This window comes from Mangifera indica, chromosome 4 (genome assembly GCF_011075055.1).
Source record: "Mangifera indica cultivar Alphonso chromosome 4, CATAS_Mindica_2.1, whole genome shotgun sequence".
Lineage (NCBI taxonomy): Eukaryota > Viridiplantae > Streptophyta > Magnoliopsida > Sapindales > Anacardiaceae > Mangifera > Mangifera indica.
This window is the reverse complement of record NC_058140.1, coordinates 882849-899162: the sequence shown is the minus strand read 5'-3', so window position 1 is coordinate 899162 and position 16314 is coordinate 882849. Positions and strand designations below refer to the sequence as shown.

At 32.9% G+C, this 16314-nt stretch overlaps 1 pseudogene; it reads left to right on the top strand.

Annotated features, from left to right (window-relative positions):
• The first annotated feature begins 12921 nt into the window (after window positions 1-12921).
• On the top strand, window positions 12922-15170 carry LOC123213894 (annotated as a pseudogene).
• Window positions 15171-16314: the final 1144 nt, after the last annotated feature.

Sequence of the window (16314 nt, the reverse complement as noted above, 5' to 3'; positions counted from 1 at the left end):
TACGTCATTTCATTTGTCTGATCCACTTGTAAAAGCTCTTTAGCTTTAATTTTAGCTATTTTATTTAGTGGGATTAATACAAATGTTAGCTTTCACCTGAAATAAAGTACCCTGAACATCTAATAGCTGAAATTATTGAAGCATACACCATTTCGTTTATCATAAAATTGTATGTTTACAAAGAGTTTACATGTCAAAATTGTCACAGTTCATAATATGAACTGCAATTTTGTAAACTGCAAGATCAGAAAGATTATTCAAGATCTCGGGTTCTCAAATTCCCATAACCTTTTGTAAATTAGAAATGAACTCTCCACTCATCTCCACTTCCGCTTTGTGACAATCAATTTGCTCTTTACATGATTGTCAATTCAGTATTTTATACTTGCACTCAATATATTGACATTGATCTATATTTCATTTATAAGTTGGTTGCTTGTGGGGCTCTTTAACATTTTCCTATGATCTCTTAGCTTGTTGATATATTTACCAAAGGATTGTCTTGTGAGTGCTTTCTCTTCTTATGTCTTCAATTGTAACTCCATGAGCTCCCACTGCAATTGTGACAGAGTGTTAAATAAAATGTATATTCTTATTTGATTTGATTATAATTTAATATGTTTTGATATGATTATAATTTATGGTATATTATTTTTTATATTTCATATGAGCATAATCCCACTTCAGACTATATTATAATACTATATATTTAAGAGTATTTTGTTAATAATATTTATTTAATTCAAAACATAATTCTTAATTCTTTAACTAAACAGTGTTGTTAGTTGGTGTTCAAAATGCACCACTTTTGGTTTCTCCTTCAATAAAAGCAAAACACTATCTATTCTTTTTCCCCGAATGTAATGGACCAAATATATTTTTCTTTCTTTCTCTCAAATAACAGCAAACGTTACGGTGAATCTTGAGTATTTTTGTGTTTTTCTCTTGTAAAATTAGTCGAAATGACTAGGATTGCCGAGCTGTATCAATTGAAACTTTATGTATAAAAAAGTATATAAGTTTGTTGAAAATTTGGTACGTGCTGTCGTTGACACCCAAATTAAATCCTAAATTCCTGTAACAAAAATGTAGTAAAGGAAAGTAGGGATCGATCCCTCGAAGAGCCTTGATTAGTACGTCGTTACAAATAATCGAAACAAAGAAATAAAAGGGGGGTTTTGAACTGAATGCAAATTATAATGGAAAACAATAAATAAAAATTCAGGAAAGTAATCTAAAAGGAATAAATTGATTTAACAAACCTTGGTCTTCGGTCACATCCACCAATGGAACTACGATTGATCATCGAAACAAAATATCAAATTAATTAATTGAATATTCGTTGTGGTATTAAATTTACCTGTCATTCCTTACGATTAGTTAACCAAAAACATGTATTCCAATTAACCCTTATTGATTAATAATTCGGATACGATCTCGAATTTAATTAAACAATAGCATTACGAATTAGAAAGACCAACGAAGCAAGACAACACAAACGTACGACGTTGCATTTAATCTAGTTGATTATTTTCCTAGGATTTAAAGTTTCTGACGCAGCAAACGATAAACCTAGTCGCCACTTCGATTAGATGGATTGAACAATTACGGATTCAGCACCTAAACTAGCAATAGATTATATTAATTGATAAACTAATTGCGCATCTTAGAAATCAACCAACACAATCATGAAATATAATTCAGAAAGATAACCAATACTCAAATAATTAAAAGATGCATTAAAGAACAAAAATAAATCTCACAATCATTGTAGTTCCATGGTTTCAGATCCCTTCAACCAAGATAAATAATTCAGCCACTGTAAACCATATTTTGCTCTCTAATTCTCTCAATACAATGGTTGATCATTCTCAAATAAAAATCAGAGTTTATATATATTTTCTTCCTACTAAAAATCTGGAAATTGAAACTAATCCTAATCTCCTAATCCAATCAAGCAAAGTGATACATATCTTCCCAAAAAGAAAGGAAAAGGAAAAGGAAAAGATATATATTTTTAATATAAATCCTTTTTCCAAAAATATCATTCCTTATTTAGCTCAATTAATCCTCTTTTCCAGCTGGTGATTATCCTTTTCCTAGGAAGCAAATCTTAATATTTTCTGGACTCTTGCAACAGATCTGGACGTTCAGATCTGCTTTCCGGATTCTGCTCTCATCTTCCACGTGCCCACGCCTAGTCTGCATTACGAAATTTCCAGTTTAATATGTCTGCTGCAGTTTTTCCTCTTTTTGGCCCTATTTATTCCAAAATTGCTCAAATCTTCCTAAATGCAAAAAGATAAGTAATTCCATTAGATTAAATCAAATTTCCACACAACACAAGGGAATTATAAATCAAAATAGTAACAATTATTGGCCTTATCAAGTATGTTGAAAAAGTTTGTTATAGATTGATTAAAACCTTGTTTCGGTTTCTTGTTAATCTTCCTTCCTTTCTTCGCAATTATACAAATTCAAAAGCTTTAGAAGAATTTATAAATATGTTGATTATTTTGCCTTTACCTGTACAGATGAATTACCTATGAATTTTCTCCAAATCTAATCACAAACAAAGCCGTGTCCTACACATCAAATTTGACCTGGAAGAGTCAAGCAATTATATATGGACAAGGAGAGTTGAATTATATTAAGCCTTCACACTTTAATGTGATTTAACCCTATCAAAAGCAAGTTTGTTTTCATATGGCAACTGGTCTGACTAGTTTGGATAATAAGTTTCACTTAAGCCTCTCATCTTGACTACAAGGATTCTTGTTGCAATTTATCAAGAGGGTCCCCATCTGGTGCGTGCAATGGACGCATGGTGGTGGGTCTGAGGCCTTATGCTCTTCTGATGTGGTTTCAGGGCCATCATGCCCATCTTTATGGACTTTTAGTATTACAGACGATAAATTGACTTGAAATATCTTTATTTACAATTAATACATCCAAGTTCAGCTCCATTTCTGTGGACTGTGTTTCTCCAAAGCACGCCATAACCGAGTCTATGTCCTTTCTTGGTAGACTTGATAATTGAGTAGAAATTTCATCTCTCAGGTAAGTCATTTTCGAAGAAATTTCAGGCTAAGGACTAACATGGATGAAATTGAGTAGCAAATAGTAATAAACATTTTTTCATAACCATACTGCATGCAACTTTTCAATTTTCATTACATTATATCGTCTATCAAATTGCCGGAGAGGAGGAACCATGACAAGGGAAAAGTCATCAACTTTTTCAAGATCTTTTTCAAAAAATATGTTTAAATGATCATTGTCATTAGAAAAATAACCAAATATAATCTCAAACCAATCACGTCACAAGGGAAGAATAATTTTAAAACTTAGAAATAAAGTAATTAAAAATAAAATAACACCTATTAAATACTAAAAACTATGTATAAATAATTTTATTGTGGTTAAAAGACTTATTCTCACTCAAGGTTTGATCAAGTGACAAACTTTAACTTTAAAAATCTAAATACTCATCATCTATATTTAGGGGACGTTTGATTTTGAGAATATTTTATTACTAAAATTAAAAAATTATTTTTAAAATAAATTATCTGGAGGATTATTGACTATAAATTATTATTATATTTGATAAAAATAGGTAGGTATAAATAATTATATTGTTTGGTTAGATGAAAAATAAAAGAATAATAATATATTATTTTATTTAAATATTCTTTAATATAATTATTTTAAAATATTTTTTTATATAATTTGTTATATTAATTGAAAATAATATTATTTTTCTCTAAAAAATTAATAAATAATAATATAATTATAATAAAATTAAAATTACCTTAGTAATCTTTTAATACTTAAGATAGATGTGATAATCAAATTATTTCTTATATTATTTATTATATCACTATTAATAATAAAGAATTACTAAAATATTCTATTACTTATAAATCAAATAAAATAATATAAATAATAAAAATAAATTATCAAAAGTAATCTTTATCGTTCCTTTATTAAATAGCCCTTGAAGTTTATAAATTCTATACCAAATAACAGTAAAGAAGACAATTTATGCGTTCATAAATTTGATTCGTATTATTAAAATAATTAATTTTTTAAATGTGTGAAACCCATAATTGATTAGTACGGAAAAATGTGTCATCATCCTTTCCATATTGGAAATTTAAATGGTGGTGAAAAAGATAATAAGACATGGCAGATCCCATCTCTTGGATCTCTGACTCTCTTTTTTTGATAGACAACTCTCCATCATCAATCCCATTTCTTCTTTTGATTTAAACCAGCTTCTTCCTCTTGATCTTCTTTCCTAAATCTGACTATGTATATATAGTTTCATCATCATCATCATTGGCGCCAGCGTTAGAGCGCTTCATCTTCTTCCAAGAAGACAACTTTAGTTATTGTAAACTTATCTATCGCCAATTCTCTCAATCTTTCAATTCTTGAACCAATTGCGAATTAGGAAGAAACCTTTTCAATCTTGTCTTAGTCTCTGAACATATACATTGAATAGATATTTACTCATTCATTTATCACCAAAGATTCATCAAAAGTCTGTGGATGCTTATAATGATTCCATTTTTATCTGTATTAGATTCATTCTCAATGTTAATTTTATGGGTCCTCCAGTTTACCTTTAAAAAAATTAAAAGGTTTTAAGTTTACCTTTTTTTCAGAATTAAAATAATTCTGGGTCCCATAGAATTATAATAGTAATTTTAAATTTATCAATATAAGTCAAAATTTTACTTTATCATTAAACTAATAGAAAATGTTATGTTAATAGTATTGGATAACAGGTACCTATTTGAATTTTCTAGTTAGTAGGTTAAACTTTGTCAATAGACTAAACGGTAATAAGTTCTTTGGCTTTTTATTGTTTAAGAGACTATGACTAGCGGGGTTTTACATATTTCGCATTTCCAACATATTTTTATATTGTAGTATTTGGGAGAAACCATGGGAAGAATCATCAAATCTTAGTAAATGATCCATTTGGAAATCTTAGTAAATGATCCAACCTCTAGGACCGTAATAATTTTTCGAAAGGCCGTTTGAATTTTTGCTTGATGAGTGGGCACCTTGAATTTTCTCCAAATCTAATCACACACAAAGCCGTGTCCTACACATCAAATTGACTTAGAAGAGTCAAGCAATTATAAATCGACAAAGAGAATAGAATTGTATTAAGCCTTCAAACTTTAAGGTGATTTGACCCTATCAAAAGCAAGTTTGTTCCCATATGGTTACTGGTCTGAATAGTTTGGCTTCTGATGTGCGTACAGTGGACGCATAGTGGTGGGTCTGAGGTGTTATATTCTTCTGGTGTAGTCTCAGGACCATGATTTTCATTACAGACGCTTGAAGGTGATTTACAAAGCTTGGAGATGCCTCCAAAGCCTTTTGTTTCTTCAGATGTTGAAATTATTGCAAACTAATTGAGTACTGGAAAATGTAACCTAGAGTGAACGATACCATTTGTTTCTTCTGAATTGGAAATGGAGCTACCCTATTTGCTGTATCAAATACAAAATGGAAAGCAAGTTCTTGTTTCAAATTGTCCATGTATGTATAAATAAGATTCATTCTAAAATTCCAACGCTTGAGTGGTTAATGATTTACCGAAATATGCAGCTTTTGAATTTCATTTTTGGAACACATACATATCCTTGCTTTTACCATACACGTTCCTTACCATACATTTTATTGTTCTTCTTCTAAACCATGAGAGAAAGACTTAATCGAGTTTCATGTCAATTGGAGGAAATGGATTGAAGCACTGAAGAATGTAATCTAGAGTAAATTGGTTCATATTGTAAAAATAAAAACTGATGATGTTTTATTCTTCTCGAGGAATGAAAACAGGTGTTACTAAACGGTGCCGTTAGTTGGTGTTCAAAATGCACCGCTTTTGCTTTCGGTTTCTTGTTAATCTTTCTTCCTTTCTTTGCAATTATACATAATCAAAAACTTTAGAAGAATTTATAAATATGTTCTTTATTCTGTCTTTACCTGTACAGAAGAATTACCTATGTTTTTGCCTTTACGAGTGTCAACGTGTAAAATTAGGGGTATATATTTCCTAGTAGTTTAAATTGCAAGATTTGGAAATAGTAACCACAACCTTGTGGCCGGGGTAACCATAAATATGTAACAAAAATTGTGTAAAGGAAGTGGCTTCCAGACTCCATATTTTTGTATCTTTAGCCCTATCTTCTCCATTAGTGGGAGGCATAATAGTATAACAATGGTTCAAAAAGTTAAGAAGAATTTATAAAATTGTTTAATCCTTCTATTTTATAAAGTTGTTAACTGTAAAAACACTCCATAAAATAACATAAACATCTTGTTTGATTCAAGTTATAGTAATTTTTTAGTTATATAGCAGTCAATTCTCTCTAATAATATTTTTATTCATAAGTGAAGAGCATTAAATCTCTACAGTTAATAATGGTCTTCATCTGGTAGCTTTTTCATTTTTCTTTCTCTTTGTCTTTTCTCTTTTTCTGTGAATGCCATTACATCTTGGTAAATGATCCAACCTCCAGGACCGCAATTATTTTTCAAAAGGCCGTTTGAATTTTTGCCATGTTTAGTGGGCACCTTGAATTTTCTCCAAATCTGATGACAAAAAAAGCCGTGTCCTACACATCGAATTGACTTGGAAGAGTCAAATAATTATATACCGTGTCCTACACATCTAATTGACTCGGAAGAGTCAAACAATTATATATCCACAAGCAGAGTTGAATTATATTAAGCCTTCACACCCATAGGGGGTGGTGTTATATAGAAAAAGAAAAAGTTTTTTTAAGTGAACAGTTGCAGACATGGCAAGACCTGCAAAAGTATCGAGTCATGCTTTTGAGGGTTGAGCTAAATCAAGTGGGCCTAGGTTGAGCTAAGGGTTGGCCCGACCTTTTAATACCTTTAATCATATCAATTCAATATGTCAACCACCTTATATTCTCAACATCTATTCATTTGTTTTGAGTAAATATTAGTTTTTCTCTTACTCAGTAGTAGAGTTGTGCCTTTGAGAGTTAGGCAAAATCAAGGGGGTTTGGGTTGAGCTGAGGGCTAATTCGACCATATATTTTTGACATCTATTCTTTTTTAATAAATTTTAATATTTCTTTTACGGGAAATTTTAAAAAATGGCCAAAATGCCCTCCCATTAGCGCACTGGGATGCTACATTAGCACCCCAGTGCGCTAATGTAGCATCTAATGTAGAAAAATTGGGTGATACGAATGGGGGACATTGCTCGGTGGCATGATGGGTAGAATCGTCCTCCAGTCCAGGGTGGTCCTCCACTGCAGGATGGTCTGTTCGTGGGCTCTGAACAACAGGGGAACATATCGGCTGATCCATAACAGGATGCTGAATGGGCTCCTCATGTGTCTTAGAAGTCTCGACAGGTACATCTGAAGGGCCTGAGGATGGAGAAGCCTCGTCTCTAGTAGCGATCGGAATCGAAGAAGATGAGGAAGAATCAGCATCGGGTAAATCGGTGTACTCACGAATCTCAGCGTACCACGGTAAACCCTCCTCGATCGATGATGGCTCAAGAGGGAATATGACATCCTCCTAATGATGAAGATATTTAAGTCAAAATAATTGTAACATATAATGAATTAATCGACTTATTAATTAACTAGTACATACCGGATCACCAGTGAAAATACGCCCTATATGAGTCCAACTAGGGACGTCTCGCGTACGCCACCTCAACATCCGGGGGGACGAATAGAGATCGACAAGGTCAATCCAATCGTGTAACGTCTCAAGAGTCTCGTATATCCAAAACTGTAATATGATTTATTTACGATGTAAATAAATCAATTTATATTTTTGTCAATTAATATATATAAATGATAATATAATACTTACCTGAAATGCGAACGAAAATTCGTAAAGGTCGTATTTACGGATTTCTGACATCCGTCCAGAACAAACTCTCTCACTCGCCTGTGACATAGAATCGTATGTCATCTGTCACACAACAACGCCCCACGGGTAGGAATTAAACCCGTCCAAATGATCAACTAACTGGAAGTAATCCGTGGACACCTTCTTTCGTCGATCATTCCCCAACAAAACAATATGAAGAATATACAACAAGGCCATCTTGACAGCGTCAATATCATCATCCCCTCATGGCCTCGACAAGAAAATACGCTCTAAGTCGTGATACTGCACCGTCGAAAATCCTCGAAAGTAAGTATCTCTAATCCTATGTCCGGAAGAGCGAGGCATATATGAAGAGACATCAGTCCGTCGACTAAACGATAGACCTGTCACTAGTGCAAACTCGAATGGACTAAATCTCACATCAACCCCACTAACCCTGAACCAAAACTCGTCTCTGGCAGAGGGTCGATGTAGCTGTCGGAGTAGAAACGCATGAACCAACATCCCGGAGAATTTGGTTTCGGGTAATCGAAGGAGATACCCGAAACATGTCCTCCCAAATAGTCATAGCTGATCTGGGGTCAATGTAGCAGTAATCCGAGATAATGCGGCACGTTGTGCACGACATATCGCCTCTGCCCGGAAGTGTCTGGTCTCGTCGGGGATTCGCAGCTCGCTGTCAACCCGTCTTCTTTTGCGAGAAATATCCTGAGACAATGTAAAAAATTCGTTAGACATGAGTAAAAACAAATATGTAAACAAATGTATACGTGAAAAAAATATAAAAGATGAAAAATACCAAATAATAAAAAAGGAAATGACAAAACTTAAAAAACAAGATTTAACTGCCTAATAACGGAATTAAAATTCGAATTCTAAAAGTTGAAATACCCTAGAATGGCAACAATCGAAAAATCCTTCAGAAATCTAAAAAATACGAGTCCATATCTCGTAAAACGATGAAATCTGAAAAAACGAAATTGAAATTCGAATTCTAAAAGTTGAAAAACCCTAGAATGGGAATAATCGAAAAATCCTTTGGAAATCTGAAAAATACGAGTCCATATCTCGTAAAACGGTGAAATTCAAAAAAACGAAATTGAAATTCGAATTCTAAAAGTTGAAATACCCTAGAATGACAACAATCAAAAAATCCTTCGAAAATCTGAAAAATACGAGTCCATATCTCGTAAAACGATGAAATCTGAAAAAACGGAATTAAAATTCGAATTCTAAAAGTTGAAAAACCTAGAATGGGAACAATCGAAAAATCCTTCGAAAATCTGAAAAATAAGAGCCCATATCTCGTAAAACGATGAAATTCGAAAAAACAAAATTGAAATTCGAATTCTAAAAGTTGAAAAACCCTAGAATGAAAACAATCGAATAATCCTTCGGAAATCTAAAAAATACGAGTCCATATCTCGTAAAACGGTGAAATCCGAAAAAACAGAATTGAAATTCGAATTCTAAAAGTTGAAAAACCCTAGAATGGGACCATATCTCGTAAAACGGTGAAATCTGAAAAAACAAAATTGAAATTCGAATTCTAAAAGTTGAAAAACCCTAGAATGACAACAATCAAAAAATCCTTCGGAAATCTGAAAAATACGAGTCCATATCTCGTAAAACGATGAAATTCGAAAAAACAGAATTGAAATTCGAATTCTAAAAGTTGAAAAACCCTAGAATGGGACCATATCTCGTAAAACGGTGAAATCTGAAATAACAGAATTAAAATTCGAATTCTAAAAGTTGAAAAACTCTAGAATGACAACAATCGAAAAATCCTTCAGAAATCTGAAAAATACGAGTCCATATCTCGTAAAACGGTGAAATTTGAAAAAACAGAATTAAAATTCGAATTCTAAAAGTTGAAAAACCCTAGAATGACAACAATCGAAAAATCCTTCGGAAATCTGAAAAATACGAGTCCATATCTCGTAAAACGGTGAAATTCGAAAAAACGGAATTGAAATTCGAATTCTAAAAGTTGAAAAACCCTAGAATGGGAACAATCGAAAAATCCTTCGGAAATATGAAAAATATGAGTCTATATCTCGTAAAACGGTGAAATCCGAAAAAACGGAATTGAAATTCGAATTCTAAAAGTTGAAAAACCCTAGAATGAAAACAATCGAATAATCCTTCGGAAATCTGAAAAATAAGAGCCCATATCTCGTAAAACGGTGAAATTCAAAAAAACAAAATTGAAATTCGAATTCTAAAAGTTGAAATACCCTAGAATGACAACAATCAAAAAATCCTTCGGAAATCTGAAAAATAAGAGCCCATATCTCGTAAAACGGTGAAATTCGAAAAAACAAAATTGAAATTCGAATTCTGAAGTTGAAAAACCCTAGAATGAAAACAATCGAATAATCCTTCGGAAATCTAAAAAATACGAGTCCATATCTCGTAAAACGGTGAAATCCGAAAAAACGGAATTGAAATTCGAATTCTAAAAGTTGAAAAACCCTAGAATGACAACAATCAAAAAATCCTTCGGAAATCTGAAAAATACGAGTCCATATCTCGTAAAACGATGAAATTCGAAAAAACAGAATTGAAATTCGAATTCTAAAAGTTGAAAAACCCTAGAATGGGACCATATCTCGTAAAACGGTGAAATCTGAAAAAACAGAATTGAAATTTGAATTCTAAAAGTTGAAAAACTCTAGAATGACAACAATCAAAAAATCCTTCGGAAATCTGAAAAATACGAGTCCATATCTCGTAAAACGGTGAAATTTGAAAAAACATAATTAAAATTCGAATTCTAAAAGTTGAAAAACGCTAGAATGACAACAATCAAAAAATCCTTCGGAAATCTGAAAAATACGAGTCCATATCTCGTAAAACGGTGAAATTCGAAAAAACGGAATTGAAATTCGAATTCTAAAAGTTGAAAAACCCTAGAATGGGAACAATCGAAAAATCCTTCGGAAATCTGAAAAATATGAGTCTATATCTCGTAAAACGGTGAAATCCGAAAAAACGGAATTGAAATTCGAATTCTAAAAGTTGAAAAACTCTAGAATGACAACAATCGAAAAATCCTTCGGAAATCTGAAAAATACGAGTCCATATCTCGTAAAACGGTGAAATTTGAAAAAATAGAATTAAAATTCGAATTCTAAAGTTGAAAAACCCTAGAATGACAACAATCGAAAAATCCTTCGGAAATCTGAAAAATACGAGTCCATATCTCGTAAAACGGTGAAATTCGAAAAAACGGAATTGAAATTCGAATTCTAAAAGTTGAAAAACCCTAGAATGGGAACAATCGAAAAATCCTTCGGAAATCTGAAAAATATGAGTCTATATCTCGTAAAACGGTGAAATCCGAAAAAACGGAATTGAAATTCGAATTCTAAAAGTTGAAATACCCTAGAATGACAACAATCGAAAAATCCTTTGGAAATCTGAAAAATACGAGTCCATATCTCGTAAAACGATGAAATTCGAAAAAACGGAATTGAAATTCGAATTCTAAAAGTTGAAAAACCCTAGAATGGAAAAAACGGATATAAAATTCGAAAACTACACAATCAAATACCCTAGATAAGAAAAATCTCAATTTACCCCCTCATGAAAACTCAAACTCTAAAAGGTCCACTGTGTTCTAAGGAATTTCCCCAGCTTCCCAATATTTTAAAAAAGCTACTTTACCCCCCTAAAAACAGCTAATCTTGGCTGAACGTGGGACGCACGATTTTGACGTGGGAAACACTGTTCCCACGTCGGACTGCCGATCTCTTCGGCAGTCATTTTCGGCCAAATTTTAGTCGTTTCAGCCTCCGATTTTCACATAAATCAAATCTACACGTTGTCTAACACAAAACCCCTCAATCAATTCAACAAAAACAACCAAGAATCAAAAGATTTTAAGCATTATTCAAACCGTAAACCCTAAAATTTCAAACCGAAAAATCTCAATTAAATCTCAATAATATGAACAATAACTTGATCCAAACAAGATTACGAGAGATATACTAACCTTATTTGCCATTTGAGGATGCCGGAAATCAAGAAAATCGACGGAAATCTACGGAAATCAGATCGCCCGTGGGATGAACGTGGTGACGTGAAAATGTTTTGAAATTTGAGAGAAATGCACAGTAAATTCGCTAATATTAACATGGGAAATAGGAAATTTGGCTGCGTTATATATATGGATATTTTTGTAATTTCGCCAAACTCACGTTGACGTGATAAATTTCCAAAAAACCCCACGTGGGCTAAGGAGCTCCCACGACACCCCAATTGTTTTAAAAAGCTAAGTTACCCCCCTAAATTTGGCTAAACGTGGGATTTTCAGATTTTGACGTGGGAAACACTGTTCCAGTCGGACTGCCGATCCCCTCTTCAGTCATTTTCGGCCAACTTTTGGTCGTTTCAGCCACCGATTTTCACATAAATAGAATCTACACGTTGTATAACACAAAACCCCTCAATTAATTCAACAAAAACAACCAAGAATCAAAACATTTTAAGCATTGTTCAAATTGTAAACCCTAAAATTTCAAACCGAAAAATCTCAATCAAATCTCAATAATATGAGCAATAACTTGATCCAAACAAGATTACGGGATATGTGATAACATTATTTTCCATTTTCGGTTGCCGGAAAGCAAGAAAATCGGCGAAAATAACGTTCGCCGTGAGATTGCCGCGGGATGCGTTAAAAATTCGAATTTTCATTGAGTTGCACAGTGAAAATTTGCTGTGTTTATATATGGGGGCATTTTCGTCATTTCACAAAACCTGGGCATTTTTGCTTTCACCTGAATTTTTTGGGCAATTTCGCTTAGACCCCTTTAATTTTGCCTAATTTTTAAAATTTCCCTTCTTTTACTCTTCTTTTTCTCCATAAATGTCAAACCATCTTTTTCTCTTCATTTTGCATTTATTTTTTTAGAAAAATGAAAAAAAAAATAAAGAGATTTATCAACCCAATCTTTACAAGAAGCAGTGGTTCTAGTAGTTCAAAGTTCTAAGCCACATAAAAAAAGTAATTAGCTGAACAATTATTGGACCTTTGCTTCTTGTTCCTATCTTTCTTTCTCTCTTTCTCCATGTTCCTTGTACTGAGTATGATCATCATCCTTCTCCCACCTTACTCAGGAGCCGAGAATCCTAATGAATTCTGTGCACCAAAAAGATGCAGCCCAAACGGACCAGAAATTAGATATCCCTTCCGACTCAAAACTCAACCACTCTTTTGTGCCCAGGAAGGGTTTGAATTGTATTGCTTAAATAACAAGACATTGTTGCACCTTCCTGCCTCAGGCGATCACTATGTGCAAGAAATTGAGTATCATTTTAGCTCGATTACGATTACGGATGTGGGGGAGACCGCATGCACAATACAAAGTCTTCTAGCCCCTAACCTCAATAACTCTAGATTCTATGTTCCCTATCCGTTAGAACAAACAATATTCAACTGCACCAACAGGATTCAAAACATCAGTAGTTATTACAATGTAGTTGGACCTATTAGTTGCCTCAGTTATGATAGAAATTTTGTTTATGTAATGAGTTCATACGAATATTCAGATGAAATTCTGCCCTTAAATTGTAGAAAATATAAAACGGTTGAAAGTTATAGATATTCGACATCGGCGGATGCTACTAGAGGGACTTCCACAAATCCAGCAATCGAAATAGAATGGAAACCTCATAAAGAATGCGATAAATGCGAAGATTCAGGACACTACTGCTGGTTCAATACTACAAGCAATTCTGTAATGTGCTGCAAACATGACAATCCAAAATTCTGTTTCAACTACGACCGCCATCGTAAGTTCTCTTTAAGAAAATTTGTTGCAAATGATTTTTCGGATCGTTTAATTTTATCCCCTCTTTTTATGAAGCTTTATACTCTAATGTTGAGTTGAATTATCTCTCGCTCGTGGGAGGAAGGAAGCCTGAAAAGCTTTTGAACTTACAAAATTGATGATAATTGAGCTAACTTTTTTCCTTTTGAGATGCAGATTCAGATTCAGATTCTCCAATAAAAAAAATTGTATTGTCCATAGCCGTAAGTATTGGAGGGAGCACTTTACTTGCGTTGGTGATACTGATTGTTTACAAATCATGGAAATCCGAGAACGAAAAAGAGGCTCAACTTAAAGTGGACAAGTTCCTGGAAGACTACAAGACTCTTAATCCAGCCAGATATTCTTACAGTGACCTTAAGAAAATTACGGGTAAATTTAAACAGAGACTCGGCCAAGGGGGTTATGGAAGTGTCTTCAGAGGAAAATTTTCCAACGGAATTCCAGTTGCGGTTAAGATGTTGGAACATTCAAAAGAAAATGGAGAAGAGTTCATCAATGAAGTGGCCACTATAGGAAGGATACACCATTTTAACATTGTTCGTCTTCTAGGATTTTGCTCCGAAGGAACACGACGTGCTCTTATTTATGAATTTATGCCAAATGGATCGCTTGAGAAGTATCTATTCTCAAGGGAAAACGAGTCATCTCAGCGTCCATTAAGTTGGGAAAAGTTGCAAAACATTGCAATTGGCATTGCCCGTGGAGTAGAGTACTTGCACCAAGGATGCAACCAAAGGATCCTTCACTTTGACATCAAGCCTCACAACATATTACTTGACCATAATTTTAGGCCAAAGATTTCAGATTTTGGTCTTGCCAAGCTCTGCTCAAAGGAACAAAGTGTTATAACAATGACCGCGGCTAGAGGAACTGCTGGCTATATTGCTCCGGAGCTTTTCTTGAGAAATTTTGGAGATGTTCTTACAAATCAGATGTGTTTAGTTATGGAATGATGTTGTTAGAGATGGTTGGCTGTCGGAAGAATATTGATCTTACAATTGAAAATCAGAGCCAAATTTACTTTCCAGAGTGGATATTCAACAAATTGAGCCAAGGAAAAGAACTTCATCTTGAATTTGTTGAAGATGAAGATGAGGAAATTGCCAAGAAGCTTGCAATAGTGGGACTCTGGTGCATTCAATGGAATCCAATAGAGAGACCTTCCATGCCAAAGGTATTACAGATGCTTGAAGGTGATTTACAAAGCTTGGAGATGCCTCCAAAGCCCTTTGTTTCTTCAAATGTTGAAATTGGTGCAAACTGATTGAATTGTTGAAGATTGTATCTAGAGTGAACTATACCATCTGTTTATTATGATTTGGAAATGGAGCCAATGTGATGTATCGAATACAAATGGAAAGCAAGTTCTAGCTCCAAATATGCCCATGTATAATAAATAAGACTCATACTTTTGTGGAATTGAAGTTCGAACACTTGAGTGTTTATCGATTTAGTGAAATATGCAGCTTTAAAATTTCATTTTTTTTATGAAGAACATATACATATCCTTACTCTTAAAATACATGTTCCCTAAATTTTTTATATATACACTACTGGTTTCATTTGTCCTCTTCTGAATTATCCTTTCTTATCCTAAATCGTGACAGAAAAAACTTAATACACCTTGAGGTTTTTGTCTGATATTCAAGATCCTAACTTTTAAAATACTAGAAAGTACTCTCCCTGAAACTAACAATCCATAATCAAATCCTAATTCCATTAAAACAATTTTTCCATAAAGATGAGTAAATTACTTGTAAGTAATATTATGCACAAACATTTCTTACTAATTATTCATATAAACCATCGTAATATTATTTAATTAAATGATTTTAAAATAAAAAAATAATATATAATTATATTACTTAATCACATACTGTAGTGTTAGTTTGAATGGATGAGTTGTTAATGGAAAACACTCCAAAAATTATGTCATAAACAATTTGTTTGATTCAAGTTATATTGATTTTTTGGTGATATAGTCAGTTTTCCGTTTAAACAATGATATTCACAGTAGCTTTTCTGTTTTCTCTAGATGAATATTTTATTCAGTAGTGAAGAGCAATAAATCTCTGCTGTATAATACTGTTTATAGATGAGAATAAAGTTTTTGAACTGTTTCGAATATCTTTTTGAGATTGAGTTAAAATTTCAATGGGAAATAATCCTTTACCCTTTCGAAAAAGTATGATTTTGATTATCATAATAGTAAGTTTAATGTAATTCAATATGAATTATACTCAAAATGGTGTAATTTTGATTATATGACACATTTTTAATGCAATTCAATTAGATCAGACCTCTCAAAATGTGATTCTAGTTGCTGGCCAGATAACACGTTTGCACGTGCGACCAATGATTGCCTCTAACATTTCTTTTTTCAAATTTTTAAGAATTTGTGATTTCAGAATTAGTGAATGAAAAGTATAATTTTTCCTGAAGAAGAAATTAAGAATATTTCACTTTAGAAATTGTTCTTAGGACGATAGGAAGGTGACATTGGGCTATTTGGTTTTGATTGGGATAAATCTTTGATTACTTTGTTAATTTACTTTTTATTATT